Here is a 21,000-nt window from a genome sequence, read left to right on the forward strand (position 1 = left end):
GCTATTTTATATTTCATCATTTATTTCCAATTTTGATAAAATGTTTCATAATTTCCAATATACCAAACATTCTAAATATGTATGAAAATAAATAGTTTGTGGCAACTTTTCATTGCAGTTATTCATAATTATAATTATATTAGTAACCTGGTGCATGAAATTCATGCACATTAAAAGGGAATTAATTAGAGGAAATATTTTAATATTACTATTGGCCCTTTCTCTATAATAGATGTGTCAGAGATGAAAGAAATTAGTAAAATGTATATGAAAATCTTCCTCCTGTCAGAGTCTGGGGTGCACCGTGAGAATCAGAGTCAAGTCCCCACCCATCCACATGCTCCTCAAAATAACACGAGAACCAGACCCAGCCAGCCCCACCCCTGTCAAGCCCTGGCAGGTGCAGTGTGCAGCCTGAGGTCGCCTGGCCTGGCGCTGGGGGTGGGGAGGGCGCAGCCTGAGGTCCCCCGGCCCATGCCAGAAAGCAGGGTCTGAGGTCCCCCTGCAAGCCCCGCCAGGTGGGGGTCATGACCTGAGGTCCCCTATCAAGCCCTGTGGGCAGGAGCACAGCCTCAGTTCCCCCAGCCTGGTGCTGGGGTAGGGGGTGTGGCCTGAGGTTCCCCAGCCTGGTGCTGGGGTGGGGGTTGTGACCTGAGGTCCCCTGTCCCAATGCTGGGGCAGGGGGGCACCACCTTAGGTCCCCAGGCCTTGTGCTGGACTGGGAGGCACAGCCTGAGGTCTCCTGTCAAACCCCACCAGGTGGGGGGGCGCAGCCTCAGGTCCCCTGCCTTGGCCAGTGCCACACAGCCTCAGGTCCCTGCTGATTGCTCATTAAGGCTTGTTACGGGAACTCAGCCTCCACTGTGGGCCCAGCCATCTTGTGTTATGGAATCCCTGCCTCCACTGTGGGTGCAGCCATCTTGACTGTTACAGCATGATGGTCAATTTGCATATTCCCACTTTATTAGATAGGATATTGAATTCTATCAAATCCTATATAATAAAAGTCTAATATGCTAAGTGTCCAGCCTTTCAACCAATCAAAGTGTAATATGCTAAGGAAATGGTAAGGCCACTTAAGCGCTCACTATGACATGCACTGACCACCAGGGGGGAAGACAGTCGACCAGTTGACCAGGCACTATGATGAGCACTGACCACCTGGGGGCAGATACTCCTACCAGTAGGTTACCTTGCTGCTGGGGTCTGGCTGATCAGGACTGAATGAGACAGGCTGGACACATCCTGGAGTCCTCCTGCATCCCTCCCTCACCCGATCATGCACTGGTGGGGTCCCTTGGCCTGTCATGCACCCTCTCACAATCCGGGCTGAGGGACACCTGCCCCTTCACCCTGAGTGAACAAATTTTGTGGACCAGGCCTCTAGTATATTTATAAATATACATGTTTACTTAAGCCTTCAAATATTCCCTACATTTATTGAGAATTTTGGCACTTGACTCATATTTTTCTTTATTGTAAACCTCTGCTGTGATTTTGTATGAATATAACGTCCTTTTCTCATCTTATCTTTTCTATCCTTTGAAAATAGAAATGAAATTTGGGATCATTGTGGCCTTTAATAGATTATAAATATTTACCTAGAAATATATGACGTAGTGAGGCTTAAAGGCCTAGGAAGCTGTCTCAAATGAGGGTCTATAGGATACCCTTCACTATATTGGTGCATCTCCTAAAATTCAAAGCCTAGCCCTTGGGCTTCAAGACTCAAAAATGAAGAAATGAGTCATCTTTCAAGAACAATTCACATTAATTAAGTCAACAAGCCAACAAGGATGACATATACAAGATATCATAATCCTTTAAAATAATTATTGAACTGCAACATTTAAAGAAAAAAATCCTATTTTGCCAATATTTATTCAGTATCAATATTTTGTACAAAATATAGTGCTAGTTAGGAATAGATAGACAAATCAACACTCTAGAAGTCATAATGCTCACATGAGAGAGATGGCTGCTCTAAATAACTAAACAGGGCAATAACAAAGAAACAGGAATAAAATGCTATTGTCTGCACTTGGAGAGTTCCCACTTAAAAATTTGTTTATATCTTCAAGGTGTTTAAAAAATAATTTCATGCCTCCCATTTGCTATTTGTTTCAGTTTCTAAATACATAGATAACACTGTTTAAAATTGAATAGGGAGATATTGGAAATGCTGTTCCCCACTGATACACAAGAGGTCTGCTCAAATCTACACAAATAAAAGAGAAACATGGTAATTGGCGTAGGACCGCAACCCTTTTCATTGGCTAATCAGCGAGATATGCAAATTAACTGTAAGCCAAGATGGCGGCCGGCAGCCAGGCAGCTTGAAACTAACATGAGGCTTGCTTGCCTCAGTGACGGAGGAAACCAACATTCCCCACCTGCGGCTGCAGGCCTCTGAGCTGGCAGTTTAAGAAACATTGTAACAAATACCGCTGGACTTCAGCCAGCAGATTTGCAACATTGTAAGCAAAGGCCAGAAACCTACTTTCAGCCGCAGAGGCCTAAGAGCTGGAGCCAAGCCCCAAGGTAAAGCTGGTCCAGAATTAAAAAAAAAAAAAAAAAAAGGAAAAAAGGAGCGGTTGGGAACTTCAGTCACCCCCAGCCTGAAAACAGCCCTCAGCCCCTCACCCAGACTGGCCAGGCACCCCAGTGGGGACCCCCACCCTGAAGGATGTGTGACCAGCTGCAAACAGCCATCATCCCCTCACCCAGGCTGGCCAGGCATCCCAGTGGGGACCCCCACCCTGATCCAGGACACCCTTCAGGGCAAACAAGCCGGCCCCACCCGTGCACCAGGCCTCTACCCTATATAGTAAAAGGGTAATATGCCTCCCGGCACCGCGATCAGCATGACAGGGGGCAGCGCCCAAACCCCCTGATTGCCCTGCAGCTCTGTGTGTGACAGGGGGTGGGGCCCCAACCCCCTGAGCAGCCCTGCTCGGTGCCTGATAGGGGGGAGCTCCAGAACCCCCCCCCCCCGCCCCACGGGCCCTGCTCTGTGTGTGATGGAGTAGAGCCATAACCTCCCCATCGGCCCTGCCCTGAGTGTGAGAGTGGCGGCACCCCAACCCCCTGATCGGCACTGCTCTGTGGGTGATAGAGGGCGGTGCCCCAACTCCCTGTTGGGCCCTGCTCTGTGTGTGATGGGGGCAGCGCCCCAACCCCCTGATTGGCCCTGCTCTGTGCGTGACAGGGGGTGGTGCCGCAACCTCCCCATCGACCCTGCCTTGAGTGTGACAGGGGGCGGTGCCCCAACCCCCCCAATTGGCCCTACCCTGAGCATGACTGAGGGTGGCATCACAACCTCCCAATCTGCCCTGCTCTGTGCATGACGGGGTGGCGCCCCAACTCCCCAATCGGCCTTGCTCTGAGCCCTACCAGGGGCTGCACCTAGGGATTGGGCCTGCCCTCTGCCACCCAGGAGCAGGCCTAAGCCAGCAGGGCGTTATCTCCCGAGGGTTCCCAGACTGCGAGAGGGCACAGGCCGGGCTGAGGGACCCCTTCTCCCCCCTGAGTGCACAAATTTTCGTGCACCGGGCCTCTAGTATACACATATTTTTGTTTTTATCATAGGTCTACTTTAAGGACCTATTTGATTAAGGTATATATTAGCACATTTTTTTCCTGCTTTAGCACTAACTATGGAGTATTCATTAAGGTTGCTTTATAATAACTCTAGATATCTTGTAGGATAAGTCATTTATATAGAATACTAGAGGCCCGGTGCACAAAAATTTGTGCACTCGGGGGGGGGGGTCCTTCAGCAAGGCCTGTGCCCTCTCACAATCTGGGAACCCTCGGGGGATTTCCACCTGCTGGCTTAGGCAGTCAGACATCCCTCTGGCAGCCCGGGAGCCCTCAGAGATGTCCACTCACCAGTGGAGAGCAGGCCTAAGCTGCAGCCGGACATCCTTAGTGCTGCTGAGGAGGCGGGAGAGGCTCCCACCACCACCGCTGTGCTGGCAGCCATCAGTCTGGCTTGTGGCTGAGCAGAGCTCCCCCTGTGGGAACACACTGACCACCAGGGGGCAGCTCCTGCATTGAGCGTCTGCCCCCTTGTGGTCAGTGTGTGTCATAGTGACCAGTCATTCCCAGTTGTTCTGCTGTTAAGGTCAGTTTGCATATTACCCTTTTACTATATAGGATAGAGGCCTGGTGCACTGTTGGGGGCCGGCGGGTTTGCCCTGAAGGGTGTCCCGGATCAGGGTGGGGGTCCCACTGGGGTGCCTGGCCATCCTGGGTGATTGGCTGATGGTTGTTTGCAGGCTGGCCACAGCCCCTTCAGGGTGGGGGTCCCTACTGGGGTGCCTGGCCAGGCTGGGTGAGGGGCTGATGGCCATTTTCAGGCTGGCCATGCCCACGGGATGGAAGCAGGTATCTGGGATTTATTTAACTTCTATATTTGAAACTTTGTAGCCTTGTTACGGTTAGAAGCTTCCTGGCAACCCAGCACTTCCTTGAGCACAGGCCACGCAGGCTGGAAGCAGGTATCTGGGATTTATTTATCTTCAATAATTGAAACTTTGTAGCCTCGAGCAGAACTCAGGGATGGCCAAGGTAGGTGGGAAGCTTGGCTTCCTCCATTGCCGGGGGCAACCCAAGTCTCCTGCTCACTCCAGCTCCGTGGCCGCCGCCATCTTTGTGACAGAGTGAGGGTTAATTTGCATATTACTCTTTTATTATATAGGATAATTCAGCTATGTGTAAAGAAAAATTTCCCACACTAAATATGCATTAAATTATTTTTTTCTCACATAAATGTTTGGTAAATGAGCCAAGATTCACATCAGCTTCACCAGAATTTGGACTTATCACGTAGTTCTACCATAATAAATACCTTGCTTCTGCTTTGTGATTTAGTTGCAGCTACTGAATCCAAGTTCAAGCCACAGAGAAGAAGAAAAAAAAGGATAAAAGTAATACTGTCTTTATTTTTTTCCTTTTTTTAAAAAAAAATTAAATTCTTTATTGTTTAAAGTATTACATAAGTCTCCTTTTCCTCTCTTGACCTTTTCCTGCCCACCCCCACCCACCCACCAGCACATGCCCTCACCTTCTCCTGTCACCCCTCCACCATCCCCGTCTGTGTCCATTGGTTATGCTCATATACATGCATACAAGTCCTTGGTTGATCTCTGTCTCTAAGGACAAATACCACTATCACTTTCATGGTATGTCCCATTTAACAGCTCTTAACCACTTATATTTACAAGGGAACCCAGAAAAATATTCCTTTACTTTCAGAGATATTTTTGCTTGGATGAAGGAAGATATTAAAATAGATAATGAGCCCTAACTGGTTTGGCTCAGTGGATAGAGCATCAGCCTGCAGACTGGAGGATCCCAGGTTCAATTCTGGTCAGGGGCATGAGCCTTGATTGCGGGCACGTCCCCAGTAGGGGGTGTGCAGGAGGCATCTGATTGATGTTTCTCTTTCATAGATGTTTCTAACCCTTTATCCCTCTACCTTCCTCTCTGTAAAAAAATCAATAAAATATATTTAAAAAATAGATAATGAGAGTCAATTGCTATTTTCTTTAACAGCTCTCAATTTAATTTTCTTTAGCAATATCAAGTTTCTTGACAAACTCTTCCAGGTGCACTTTGGAATAATCTCCATAAGGTTTATTTTCAAGAAAAACCTAATAGATTATTTTGAAGATAATTTATATCTTTATATTTTTCTATGATTTACACTGTCTAGTTAGAAATCTGGAAAGATATAGGAAACTATGAGAAAGCTGATGAAAAATATAAAACTTTTGGAAATGAATAGCATTCTTTTATATTCTCATAAAACCAAAAGTATAATTTAGAAAGATATCATTGCAACAGACTATGTAAAACCATGATAAGCACATTGAGAGTTCTGAGCATACAGTAATGACTAGTTTGATGATGTTTTCTTTTATTTGAAAAATTACTTTATATATATATGTATAATCTAATAAAAGAGAAACATGCTAATTGACCGTATCTTCGCTATGCCCAAGGCCACGCCCACTAGCCAATCAGAGCGACTATATGCAAATTAACCCAACCAAGATGGCAGCCGGCAACCATGGAGCTGGAGCAAGAAGGAGGCTTGGTTGCCCTGGCGATGGAGGAAGCCAAGCTTCCTGCTTGCTCTGGCTGGCTGTGGCCTCCACTAAAGGCAACAAAGTTTCAATTATAGAAATTAAATAAATCCCAGATACCTGTTTCCAGCCAGCCTCCACTGGGAGCTTGGGTGGCTGGGGGCCGTGGCCAGTCTGAAAACAGCCATCAGCCCCTCATCCAGGCTGGCCAGGCACCCCAGCAGGGTCCCCCACTCTGAAGAGGCTGTGGCCAGCCTACAAACAGCCATCAGCCCCTCACCCAGACTGGCCAAACCCTCAAGGGTGAGGGTCCCTGCTGGGGGGCTTGACCAGCCTGCAAACAGCCCTCAGCCCCTCACCCAGGATGGCCAGGCAACCCAGCAGGGACTCCCACCCTGAAGGGGCTGTGGCCAGCCTGCAAACAGCCATTAGCCACTCACCCAGGCTGGCCAAGCACCCCAGTAGGTCCCCCTTCCCTGAAGAGGGTGTGGCCAACCTGAAAACAGCCCTCAACCCCTCACCCAGGCTGGCCAGCGGGACCCCCACCCTGATCTGGGACACCCTTCAGGGCAAACCAGCCAGCCCCCACCCATGCACCAAGCATATAATAAAAAAGTAATATGCAAATTGACCCTATCAGTAGAACAACTGGGAAAGATTGGTCACTATGATACACACTGACCACCAGGGGGCAGACACTCAATGCAGGAGCTGCCCCTGGTGTTCAGTGTGCTCCCAAAGGGGTAGCTCTGCTCAGCCACAAACCAGGCTTATGGCTGCCAGCACAGCAGTGATGGCAGGAGCCTCTCCTGCCTCCTTAGCAGTGCTAAGGATGTCAGACTGCAGCTTAGGCCTGGTCCCGGCTCTCAAGTGGACATCCCCCGCGGGCTCCTGGGCTGCCAGAGGAATGTCTGACTGCCAGCTTAGGCCTGATCTTCAGGGGAGGGGGCCTAAGCCAGCAGGTGGACATCCCCTGAGGAGTCCCAGACTCTGAGAGGGCACAGGCTGGGCTAAGGGACCCCCCCCTCGAGTGTACAAATTTTTGTGCACCGGGCCTCTAATGTATATATATGTAATTAGTCAGCAATTATACATTCCTGTATAAAATCAGTGCCAAAGAATATTCTTAATTAATTTTAAGAGAAATTTCCCACTTTTTATCATATATTTATTTAGCTATGTATATTTTTTTAATGATTCTTTAGTAACTTAAGTGATTTCTTTTTTCATTTGCTAGAGTTTTTATCTTGAGTGAATGTTGAAATTCTCCAATTACTAATTTTTCTTGGATATGTAAAAATGATTACCTGGTGTTTGTCTTTTGCTCAGTTAAAGTGGTCATTTGTGGGTTTACATATCTTAAAGATAAAATTATTTACTTGATAAATTTTATCCCTTAGCTTTGATTTACCTAATATTTATTTATTGTTTTTAAGGTTGTAATTAACTTTATTCTACTTTCTTTGAGTTTGGTTATTTTTAGTTCTTTTTCTCATACTCTGAGATAAGGGAATTCATACACATCTGTATCTCGTACATTTCTGTGAAGTATTTTTCTACTACTTTACAAACAAGAGTTTATAAATTTTTCTTTAAATGCCTCTTTAGTATCACAAAATTCCATTTTAATTTTGTTGATCCTATTTTTACTTGGAAGAGCATTTTTAAATGTCTAAATTATATTTAACTATTTAGGTTTATTCTTTTGTTAATTTTAATCTATATGATACTGGTTTTTGATTAAAGTTTTTGGAACTAGTTATACAGTTAATTTTAAATGCTAAATACATATTAGAAAATAATATCAAATAGATATCCTATATAATAAAGAGGTAATATGCAAATTGACCATCACTCCAACCCACAAGATGGCCACCCCCATGAGGTCACAAGATGGCTGCCACAAGATGGCCAGCAGGGGAGGGCAATTGGGAGGGACCAGGCCTGCAAGGGAGGGCAATTAGGGGTGACCGGGCCCGCAGGGGAGGGCAGTTAGGGGTGATCAGGCTTTCAGGGGAGGACAATTAGAGGCAATTGGGCTGGCACAGGAGTAGTTACGGGTCGATCAGGCTGGCAGGGGAGTGCTTAGGGGGTGATCAGGCTAGCAGGCAGAAGCAGTTTGGAGCAATCAGGCAGGCAGGCAGGTGAGCAGTTGGGACCCAGCAGTCCTGGATTGTGAGAGGGTGTCCAACTGCTCATTTAGGCCTGATCCTACAGGGATCGGGCCTAAACCACCAGTCGGACAGTCCCCAAGGTGTCCCAGATTGGAGAACGTGCAAGCTGGTCTGAGAAACACCCCCATTCCCCCACCCCCCGTACACAAATTTCATGTTCGGGCCTCTAGTCAGAAAATATTTCCATAGCCATTGTGAAATGTTTGTCATATGTCCGTTAGACCAATATTGTCCACTTTTCAAAATTATCTATAGCATTACTGATTTTTGTCAACTCTATTAATTTTTAAAACATGATAAAAGCTCCCACTATAATGGTGTTTTTACCCCTACTTATACTTACATCATTTTTACTTATATATTTCAATTAACTGATGTTTGGAATATGTATACTCTCTTTTTCAGCATCCTTTTTGCCTTTAATTGTGTTTGGGTAAAACTAATTTTATCAAAATAAATTTACTAAGAAAATTCTTCAGTATAATTATTAGTAATTGTCAAGTAAACATTTTCACCTTTATAAATAAACCTTTCTGTGTTTTTATATTTTTGGTTTATATTTTCCATATGATAAAGGCTTAATTTAAATATATATATATATATATATATATATATATATATATATATATATATATATATATATATATATATATATATATAATTTATACACACACACACACACACACATACTGAGTGGTCAGATTATGACTGGCCAGATTATTATGACCACCCCATCAGTACTTCATTGGACCACCTATTGCCTTCAATACTGCAGCCATTCTTCTTGGCACTGACTCCATGAGATGTTGAAAGGTGATGTGAGGAATCTGACACCATGCCTGATGAATAGCACTATTCAGTTCTGTGAGATTTGATGGTCGTGGAACCAGCTGCCTGATGGCTCTTTTAACTTCGTCCCACAAATGCTCAATTGGATTGAGATCTGGTGATTGTGGGGGCCACCTAAGCAAGGTAAAGTCTCCCTCATGTTCTTGAAAGCACTCCTGCACAATACGAGCACCGTGGCATGGCGCATTGTCTTGTTGGAAGAAGCCATCTCCATTGGGATATGCCATCAACACGATAGGATGAACTTGATCACCAATGATACTTAGGTATGTTGTGTTATTCAGACGTTTATGTTGGTCTGGCTCTCTAGCAACTTCAGTGCAAAATTATAGCTAATTTGCCTACAAATGTCAGGTGGTCATAATAATCTGGCCACTCAGTGTGTGTGTGTGTGTATATATATATATATATATATATATATATATATATATATATCCTTATATATATGATTTTCATTATCAATGATTATTTTAAATTATATTTATCACAGTAATTTATGTATTTCATCTACCTTTTACAATACTTTTTCATCTTCTGTTTTATTTCTCCTAATTGAATTTTTTTCTATCTCTTTTGAAAATATGTTGCCATTCTTCTATTGGTTACCTTTTAAAAATTATTTTTGGCTGTAATTTTTTTAAGGGCCAAGCTTATTATTGCAATGTTGAAATATGATATCAATTACTGTTATATTTTTCAAACTTAGTAGAATATACTTGGAGAATGAAACTTTTTTAAGTGAGTCCATTGAAAATATTTTGAGAGAATTAAATCCATGTGCTATTAAAAAGCAAATTAATGTTGGTAATGCTCCTGTAAATTACCATACCTTGTATTTGCATCTAGTCTATGGCCCATATAATTTCTGCTTATATTTTTTAAAATAGACTTTATTTTCCAGAAAAGTTTTACGCTTACAGAAAAATTGAGAAAATAATACATAGAGTTCCCATATGCCCTGTACACAGTTTCCCCCTATAGTTACGGTCTTATATTACTGTATTGTGTTTATTATAATTAATGAACCAACACTGATACATTATTATTAATTGAAATCCATGCTTTATTCAGATTTTCTTAGTTCCACACAATGTAATATACAGATGATGTATCATGGAACTGTACACTTAAAACCTATATAATCTTATTAACCAATGTCACAGCAATACATTTAATATCATTCTGTACACCAAAAAGTTGCACGTTTGATTTGTAGTTGGGGCACATACAGGAGGCAACCTTAATCAATGTTTCTCTCTCACATCTCTCTCTCTCTCTCTCTCTCTCTCTCTCTCTCTCTCTCTCTCTCTCTCTCCCCTCTCTCTCTCTCAAATCAATAAAAGCATATCTCAGGTGAGAATTTTTTAAAAAAATAATGTAATATGGGATCCTAGATGAAATTTTAGGACAGAAAAAGAACATTCAAATAAAGCATGGTCTTTTGAGCTGTTGTGTGTTGGTGGTGTTGTTTTTATTTTCAGAGCATTTTATTAAGTTTTTCTGTTTTGCTTGTTTGTTTTGCCTTATTAGATTGGCCTATAAGACATCTTTTCTGCTACAGTTTTTTTTTTTTTAATTCTTTGTTGTTGAAACTGTTACAGAGGTCCTCCTTTTCCCCCATTATCCTCTTCCAGCCTGCTCCCTCCCTCCCTCCCTCCCCCCCAGGCCCTCACCACCCCTTTGGGCTGTTTTTATATGTCCTGTATGTACTTGGTGTTTTGAAATTTCATTATAGAGGGTGTGTATGTGTGTGTGTGTGTGTGTGTGTGTGTGTGTGTGTGTATACGCATGCTTGTATATGGATTTTTTTTATATTTACCCTGCTTCATGTCCACCATCACTCATTTCTTTTAGAACTTCAGAAACTATGTTGAACTCATTATATCCCTCTTAACCAATCTTTGATAGTTTCCTTTTATACTTTTTGTCCTCTGTATTATCTAGTAGTTAACCATACCTTTTAACCTTTTACATTTAGTTTTTGTTATTGTCATCATTGCTAAAATTCGAGATAGTCTATAAGAAAATTGGTGTGCCAGTTTCTCACTTAGGGTGGACCAAAGGTTTCCGGGGACTTGGACAACATTTAAAATTCAAGTCTCCAGGTTTCTGAAATAATCAAATGCCCTCACGCACAGCAGGTTTTCAGCACTAGTTTAATACAGTAGATTTGAGCTTTCTACACACTAGGATCTGTGATATTTTTCTTATTTTATTACAGGCTCAGGTGTGCATTTTGTAGGAAGTTTGCTGGGTCTTGTCAAGCATATTTGGTGTTGGAGAGCTGGAGAATTTTCAGAATAGCTTTTCCATATTGGCAGAACTACAGTCTGCACATATTCTCCTGGAGGCTTCTATGTCAGGGAGTATAAATATAAAAATTGAGGACTAGAAAATTTTCGATTACGTTTAAATGCTTAATTTTTAAGAAGTGCTTTCCTTATATATATTTTACTGCCAGAATTGATTACCCATCTTAGTAAATATTATTTTTAAACTAAACAGAAAGAATGTCATTACACTAATATTAAGCCATAAAACCGATGTGACTAACATTGTTACAAAGTTATGTCAGAAGAAATTTAACTTAGTAGAACAGAAACTGAAATGCAGTATTTTCAGTAAAAGACTGAAGTTAGACTAGAAAAAAATGCTATGTCCTCAGATGCCAAAACCACAGAATATCTTTACTAAGTAGTTGCAGCACTCTCTTTACTCAAAGCCATGTGTTCTCTAACAAAAATTCTTTCCTTTTACTCTAAACAAATTGACTGGAAGTGTGAAGGTGTTAGAGTATGTGAGTAAGCCTTTCATCACATCACATTGTTATAAAGCTGTCAGTTTCTAACTGAGGTTTTCAAAACTTTACTTGATGACTTAATTTATGAAAGAAGGAGAACTAGGAGGCTCACAAGTGAAATCACAGGACAATGTGACATCTCCTGGATGTTCTTGAATGATCTTCCTCTCCTGATTTTTCCTCAACCAAGCTTCCTCTAGTCTTTTAAGTTTATACCTTGTTGTCATATTCCTTTATTTCAACCTTGACAATGCCTTTCTTATTGATTCCTATTTTTATGGTCTAATTTTGCTAGCAATTAGCGGTTGGCACATGCAGATGAGCTATTCAAAAGGCTCTTTGCTTCTTCCAAGCTGTTCCTCCAATGCTAATCTCACCCAATTGCATAGTTTTAGTTATCACTTCTATATGGATAATTTCCAAAAGTTGATTTCCATATCTTTTCAGTATCATTATCCAACTCCTGGGGTATATCACTAACTGTAGATGTTCAGAATACCTGATACTTCTTTCGCCCAGATAAATTCTTGTTTCTCAACTACATCTTTCTATGAATGACATGGTTATTATTTCATTCTCCTCATCTTTTAAAATTAAATTTATTGGGGTGACATTGGTTAAGAGGACCAATATTCTCAAGGTCCATCCATGTTGTCACAGATGCCAGTATTTTATCTTTCCTTATGGCTGATGAGTATATATGTGCCACATCTTCTTTATCCAATCATCTGGGGAAGGACACTGGCTATCTCCTGTCTTGGACACTGTGAATAATGCTGCAATGAACATAGGAGTGCACATATTTCTGCAAATAAATGTTTTCTAATATTTTGGGTAAATACCCAGAAGAAGGATAGCAAGGTCATATGAAAACTCTATTCTTAATTTTTTGAGGAATTGCCATACTGTTTTCCATAATGTCTGTATCAGTTTAGATCCCCCACAAGTCGTGAATGAGGGTTCCCTTTTCTCCATAACCTCTCAACACTTGCTATCACCTGTCTTGTTGATAATAAGGTAGTATCTCAGTGTAGCTGTGATTTGTATTTCACTAATAGCTAGTGAAGTAGAACATCTTTCCACATATCTGATGGCCATTTGTGTGCCTTCTTGGGAGAGGTATCTGTTCAGGTTCTCTTCCTATTCTTTAAATCAGATTGTTTGTTTGTTTGGTGCTGAGTTGTATGAGTTCTTTATATATTTCGGATACAAACCTTTGTTGGAGCTGTTGTTTGCAAATATCCCCCATTTGCTTGGTTGCCTTTTAGTTTTGTTGTCAGTTTCTTTAGTTGTGCAGAAGCTTTTTAATTTTAGATAGTCCCAATCATTTACCTTTGCTTTTACTTCCCTTGCTTTGGTGGTCAAATTAATGAAATATTCTCTATGATTAAGGTACATAGTTTAGTACTTACGTTTTCTTCTATGTAATTTATTGTTTCAGATTTTACACTTGGGTGTTTGATCCATTTTGAATTAACTTTTGTATATGAGGACAAACTATAATCTAGTTTTATTCTTTTGCATGTTCCTTGCCAATTTTCCCACCACCATTTATTGAAGAGGTTGTCTTTTCTCCATTGTGTGTTTTTGGCTCCTTTGTCAAAAATTTTTACCCATATACAGATGGTTTTATTTCTGGGATCTCAATTCTGTTCTATTGGTCTGTGTGTCTATTTTTCTTCCAATATCTTGCCGTACTGATCAATAGCTCTGCAATATGATTTTAAGTCAGATAGTGTAATACCTCTGGCTTTGCTCTTTTTTCTCAGAATTGCTTTAGCTATTTGGGTTCTTTTGTGTTTCCATATAAATTTGATGACTTTTTGTTTTAATTCTTTAAAGATATCGTAGGTTTTTTATGGGGATTGTGTGTTCAATCTGTAAATTGCTTTGGGTAATTTGGTCATATTAACTATGTTGTTTCTTCTAATTCATGAAAATGGAATAGGAAACAAAGGTAACAAGAGATGAATACAAACATTTAATAATGATAAAGGAGGTACTTTAGAAAACATAACACTTGAGAAATGATAAAAGAAGATGTAACACTTTTTAATATATATTTTTATTGATTTCAGAGAAGAAGGAAGAGGGAGATAGGAATATCAATGATGAAAGAGAATCATTGATCGGCTGCCTCCTGCATGATCTGTGATTGAGCCTGCCACATGGGCATATACCCTCACCAGGAATCCAAACGTGACCTCCTGGTTCATAGGTCGACACTCAATCACTGAGCCACCATGGCCAGGCAAGAAGACATAACATTTTTTAATATATATGCACCCAATCAGGGAACACCAAAATATATAAAGCAACTACTAACAGAAATAAAGGGAGAAATAGACAGAAACACAGTCATAGTAGGGGAGCATAATATTCCATTGACGGCTATACAGAAATCATTCAAACAGAAAATCAATAAAGGAATATCGACCTTAAGTGACACACGAGACCACATGGACATAATTGAGATTTTCAGAGCCTTTCATCCAAGAACATCAGATTATCCATTCTTCTCCATTCACATAGAACATTCTCAAGGATACACAATATATTGGGTCAGAAAATTAGCCTCAACAAATTCAAGAAGATTGAAATTATACCAAACATATTTTCGGACAACAATGCTTTCAAATTAGAAATCAACAGCAAAAATAAAAAAAAAAACCACAAATAGGTGGAGATTAAACAACATACTACTAAAAAATGGCTGGGTCAAAGAAGAAATACAAATGAGATCAAAAGATATATAGAGAAAAATGAGAATGACAATACAATATGTCAAAACTTCTTGAATGCAGTTAAAACAGTAACAAGAGGGAAGTTTATATCATTACAGATATAAGAAACAAGAGAAATCCCAAGTAAAAATTCTAACAATTCTAACATTTATCTTAAAGATCTAGAAAAAGAATAAAAAAAACAGGCCAAAGTCAGCAGAAGAATAAAATTTAGAGCCAAATTGAATGAAATAGAAAACAAAAAGACTATACAAAATAATAATAATAATGTAACAAAGAGCTGGTTCTTTGGAAAGATTAATAAAATTGCCAAACTCCTGGTCATACTCACCAAGGGAAAAAAGAGTCATAAATATAATCAGAAATGAAAGAGGAGACATTACCACAGACTTTACAGACATTCAAAGACATTGAGAAATGATAAAAGAAGATGTAACACTTTTTTAATATATATTTTTATTGATTTCAGAGAAGAAGGAAGAGGGAGATAGAAACATCAATGATGAAAGAGAATCAACCATTGAAACAACCATCAATTGAAACAACCATCAATGATAATTCTAGAAATACTGTAAAAGACTATATGCCACCAAATTCAGTAACCTAGAAGAAATGGGAAACTTCTCAGAAATATATAACACTAGAGACCCAGTACACAAAATTTGTGCACAGGTAGGATCCCTAGGCCTGGCTGGCGATCAGGGCTGATTGGGGCCTTCTGGCTGCCTGCTGGGGCCTTCCCTCCCCAGCTGCCAGCTGCCCGCCCGGTCTTTCTTCAGTCTGTGCTACCCTTGGTGGTTAGCACACATCATAGCAAGTGATCGAACTCCCAGTCTTCTGGTCAAACTCCCAAGGGAACACTTTGCATATTAGCCTTTTATATGTATAGATTCCTAGACTTAATCATGAAGAATTAGAAAATATAAATAAACCAATCAACAGTGAGGAAATTGAAACAACCATCAAAAACCTCCCAAAAAGTAAAAAACAGATGGCTTCATTAGTGAATTCTATCTACCACACATTAAAAGATTTGATACCTATTCTTCTCAAAGTCTTCCAAAAAATTGAAGAAGAGGCAATACTTCCTAACACATTTTATTAGGTCAACATAACCCTGATAGCAAAACCTGGCAAGGATAACACAAAAAAAGAAATCTAAAGTCCAATATCTCTGATGAATACAGATGCAGAAATTCTAAACAAAATACTAGCAAATAAAATACAATATACATTAAAAATTAATACATCATGATTACATGTGGTTTATTCCAAAGGATACGAGATCCTTATTTTGTATTGCTATATAGTATTCCATGGGGTAAATGTACCACAGCTTTTTTTTATCTACTCATCTACTAATGGGCATTTGGGCTGATTCCAGATCTTAGCTATTATAAATTGCACTGCTTTGAACATAGAGAGGTACATATTCTTTCTGATTGGTGTTTCAGGTTCCTTAGGATATATGCCTAGAAGTGGGGCCACTGGGACAAATAGCAGTTCCAAACAATTGAGGAATTTTTTTTTTTTGAGGAAACTCCATAATGTTTTCTCTAATGGCCGCACCCCCACAAGCAGTGTACTAGAGTTTCCCATTCTGAAAGGTGTGATGTGATACCTCATTGTCATTTTAATTTGCTTATCTCTGATGATTAGTGACTTTGAGCACTTTTCAAATGTCTCTTGGCTATCTGTATGTCCATGTTGGAGAAGTATATATTTACATCCTTTGGCCCTTTTTTAAATTAGATTGTTTGCCTCTCTTTTGTTAAGTGAATTATCCTAGAAAGACACTTTCAGCTAGGAGTCTTATATTTTTACCTATTGTCAATATGATGAATTCAAAATTTATTATTCTGGAGTCCATAACTAATTGTAGCATAACTTTTCAGACACATCTTCTCTTTGTCTATTTTATGATCTGCTCTGATGCTCACATGGTTTTGGGGCCACTACTTTCAGTTTCCTAGACGCTGGCAGATTGCCTGCCTCAATTTCTTGCTGACTGTGTCTTGTGCTGCCCTTGGTTCTTTGATGCCTGGCCTTGTTCATAGAGAAGCTCACAAGGGACAGTTTGCATCTTCCAAGCCAGCAAGGAAAAGGGTTTCCTCACAAAGCTAAAAACTCAAAGAAATTAACTGATGATTTATTCAGTCAAAATTGTGTTATTTATAAATTGGTTCGACAATTATTTATTGAGAACCTACTATTCTGCACCTCCGTGTTCAGGAGATAGAACTGTGAACAAATAAGAGATTATAAAGAGAAAGGCACATAACTACATGCATCTGGACGCCTTTTTCATATTCTATTGGTTATAAGAAAGTCACAGGTCTCACTAACACTTAAGGTGAGAGGATTATACAAGGGTATGGATACCAGGACACAGGAATCATGGGGGCCACCTTAAATCTGTCACACACTTTCTTCTATTCCAAACTTTCAAATTATAAAATAAAGTTTCCTTTAAAAACATTTTTCTTTTTCAATATAAAGAAAACTTCACAGAAAAATAGAGACACAAGGATGTATGCATATAAACACTTGTCATTTACAGACATAGACTTGTAATATTTATACTGTGGGACAATTTGAAATAATTTCTTAATACTATATTGTGGATATCATCCCCTATCACAAATATTTAAATGTTAGCATATATGTATGTACCTCCTCCTAAATTACTATTTATAACAAATGATCCTTATAACCAATCATTGTAATGACTAGTTCACAGTTATTAACTTGCTACATATCAAATTTTGGATGTTAAAATGTGCAAAGTATCAGAACAGTAAAGAAATTTATGTAGAAGTAATGTTGCATCAACTCACAGTTAGATTTCTAAACAGTACTGTTCAGGGAGAACCAAGATGGCGGCATAGGTTAACGCAGGAGTTTGCTGCCTTGAACAACTACTTCAAAAGTGAAACTAAAAGACGGAACAGACATCACCCAGAACCACAGGAACGCTGGCTGAGTGGAAGTCCTACAACTAGGAGGAAAGAGAAACGCATACGGACACTCAGAGGAGGTGCAGTGCTGAAGTCAAATTCTGAGGTGCGGAGTGCGTGGAGTGGGTTGGCGGCGGAGGGCGCGGTTGGCGTTTTCAATCGGGAGGGAGTCGCAGACTCTGAGCTCCAGATACGGGTGAGTCTTTAGGTACCCAGACTCAAACGGGAGAAGCGGGACTGTCTGGCTTCGGTCAGAGCGAGTGCAGCTATCTCTCCGAGGTTTGCAGCGGTTGCTGGGACTCAGGAAGGCACATCCCCTGGGGACAGGACTGAGAGCCGCCATAACTGCTCTCTCCGGCCCACCCTGTTGATCCTGTGCTACCCGCCCCGCCCAAGCCCTGCACAGAGGCATTTGCCGGATAGCCTCAGGCAAAGGCTAGATTAGCACCTCCCTAGAGGACAGAAGTTCTCTCACTGCAGACACAGCTGATTCTCACAGTCACTTGGCCTGGAGGTCAAACCCTCCCTGGTATTAGCTACAACAATCAAGGCTTATCTACAAGACTGTGCACAAAGACCACTAGGGGGTGCACCAAGAAAGCATAACAAAATGCGGAGACAAAGAAACAGGACAAAATTGTCAATGGAAGATATAGAGTTCAGAACCACACTTTTAAGGTCTCTCAAGAACTGTTTAGAAGCCGCCGATAAACTTAATGAGATCTACAAGAAAACTAATGAGACCCTCGATGTTATAATGGGGAACCAACTAGAAATTAAGCATACACGGACTGAAATAACGAATATTATACAGACTCCCGACAGCAGACCAGAGGAGCGCAAGAATCAAGTCAATGATTTGAAATGCGAGGAAGCAAAAAACACCCAACCGGAAAAGCAAAATGAAAAAAGAATCCAAAAATACAAAGATAGTGTAAGGAGCCTCTGGGACAGCTTCAAGCGTACCAACATCAGAATTATAGGGGTGCCAGAAGATGAGAGAGAGCAAGATATTGAAAACCTATTTGAAGAAATAATGACAGAAAACTTCCCCCACCTGGTGAAAGAAATGGACTTACACGTCCAGGAAGCACGGAGAACCCCAAACAAAAGGAATCCAAAGAGGACCACACCAAGACACATCATAATTAAAATGCCAAGAGCAAAAGACAAAGAGAGAATCTTAAAAACAGCAAGAGAAAGTAACTCAGTTACCTACAAGGGAATACCCATACGGCTGTCAGCTGATTTCTCAACAGAAACTTTGCAGGCCAGAAGGGAGTGGCAAGAAATATTCAAAGTGATGAATACCAAGAACCTACAACCAAGATTACTTTATCCAGCAAAGCTATCATTCAGAATTGAAGGTCAGATAAAGAGCTTCACAGATAAGGAAAAGCTAAACGAGTTCATCACCACCAAACCGGTATTATATGAAATGCTGAAAGGTATCCTTTAAGAAGAGGAAGAAGAAGAAAAAGGTAAAGATACAAATTATGAACAACAAATACGCATCTATCGACAAGTGAATCTAAGAATCAAGTGAATAAATAATCTGATGAACAGAATGAACTGGTGATTATAATAGAATCAGGGACATAGAAAGGGAATGGACTGACTATTCTTGTGGGGGAAAGGGGTGTTGGAGATGCGGGAAGAGACTGGACAAAAATCGTGCACCTATGGATTAGGACAATGGGTGGGGAGTGAGGGCGGAGGGTGGGGTGGGAACTGGGAGGAGGGGAGTTATGGGGGGAAAAAAGAGGAACAAATGTAATAATCTGAACAATAAAGATTTAATTAAAAAAAATAAACAGTACTGTTCAATATGATAGCCACTAATCACAAGTGGCTATTAAATTTTACATTAATTAAAATTAAATATAATTAAAACCTTTTTTTAGTCACATTAGGAACAGTACAAGTGCTCAATAATTATATATAGCTAGTGACTACTTTAACGTACAGGGAAGGCATAGAACAGCACCGTTATCACAGAACCTTTTGCTGGACAGTTCTATTATGGAGGACAATGATGAATAAGATATGGGGTTAGATATCCAGTTACTTCCCGGGAAGCCCCATGACCCTTCATTTGTTGAAAAGAAATTAGATATGTTGCTCTTATTATATAACACAAAAAAGAAAATAGTAATGTAAAATTTTAAGAAATGCATAACACAAATAAATATGGAAGACATATTTAAACACAGAAAATTGTTTAAATTATTTAAAGGAATAAAAAAGATGACAATGGAAACTTAAGATTTTAAATATTCTTATTATTCATTTATATGATAAAATGCCACCTTAAACTCAGGTGGTTGTTTAGGATTATTTGTTTCTCTGGTCTTAGCAGCAAATTACTAATTACAGAATTGAGTTTAAGAAATTTAATAATTTATTCTTGAAATAACAACCCCAATATATTTAACTCTCTATATTTAACACAGTAAAAATTCCATGATATATATTTAAAATATGTGATGAAATAATAACTGTATATTTTGGAGAAAATTAAAATAAATATGAATACACGCACAAATAAATATGTATAAAGGTAAATGATCATGTACTTATATTCTTAGATATTTTTCTATTAACGACATTACTTTAAAAATACGGGTGCATGGTGGAGGGGTAAATGGGGGAAAAGGAGGTATCTGTCATACTTTCAACAATAAAGACAAATTTAAACAACAAAAAACATGTAAGTACCAATTAATCAATAATTTATATATATAATTCATTGTAAATACCTTTCTATCCTATTTATTTATTTATTTATTTATTTATTTTTAAAATATATTTTATTGATTTTTTTACAGAGACGAAGGGATAGGGATAGAGAGTTTGAAACATCGATGAGAAACATTGATCAGCTGCCTCCTGCACACCTCCCACTGGGGATGTGCCCACAACCAAGGTACATGCCCTTGACCGGAATCCAACCCAGGACACCTCAGTCCACAGGCCAATGCTCTATCCACTGAGCCAAACTGATTAGGGTTACCTTACTATTCTATATAATGAAGGGGTAATATACAAATTGATCATCATGCCCTCGCACAAGATGGCCATCTCCATGTGGTCACAAGATGGCCGCCAGGGGAGGGCAGTTATGGGTGACCAGTCTGGCAGGGGAAGGCAGTTGGGGGTGATCCGGCCGGCAGGAGAGCAGTGAGGTGTCGATCAGGCTGGCAGGGGAGTGGTTAGAGTGTGATCAGGCTGGCAGGGGAGTGGTTAGGGGGTGATCAGGCTGGCAGGCAGAAGCGGTTAGGGGAAATCAGGCAGACAGGCAGGTGAGTGGTTGAGAGCCAGCAGTCCCGGACTGTGAGAGCGATGTCCAACTGCTGGCAGTCGGACATCCCCTGAGGGGTCCCA

Source organism: Myotis daubentonii, chromosome 2, assembly GCF_963259705.1.
Source record: "Myotis daubentonii chromosome 2, mMyoDau2.1, whole genome shotgun sequence".
NCBI classification, from domain to species: Eukaryota; Metazoa; Chordata; class Mammalia; order Chiroptera; family Vespertilionidae; genus Myotis; species Myotis daubentonii.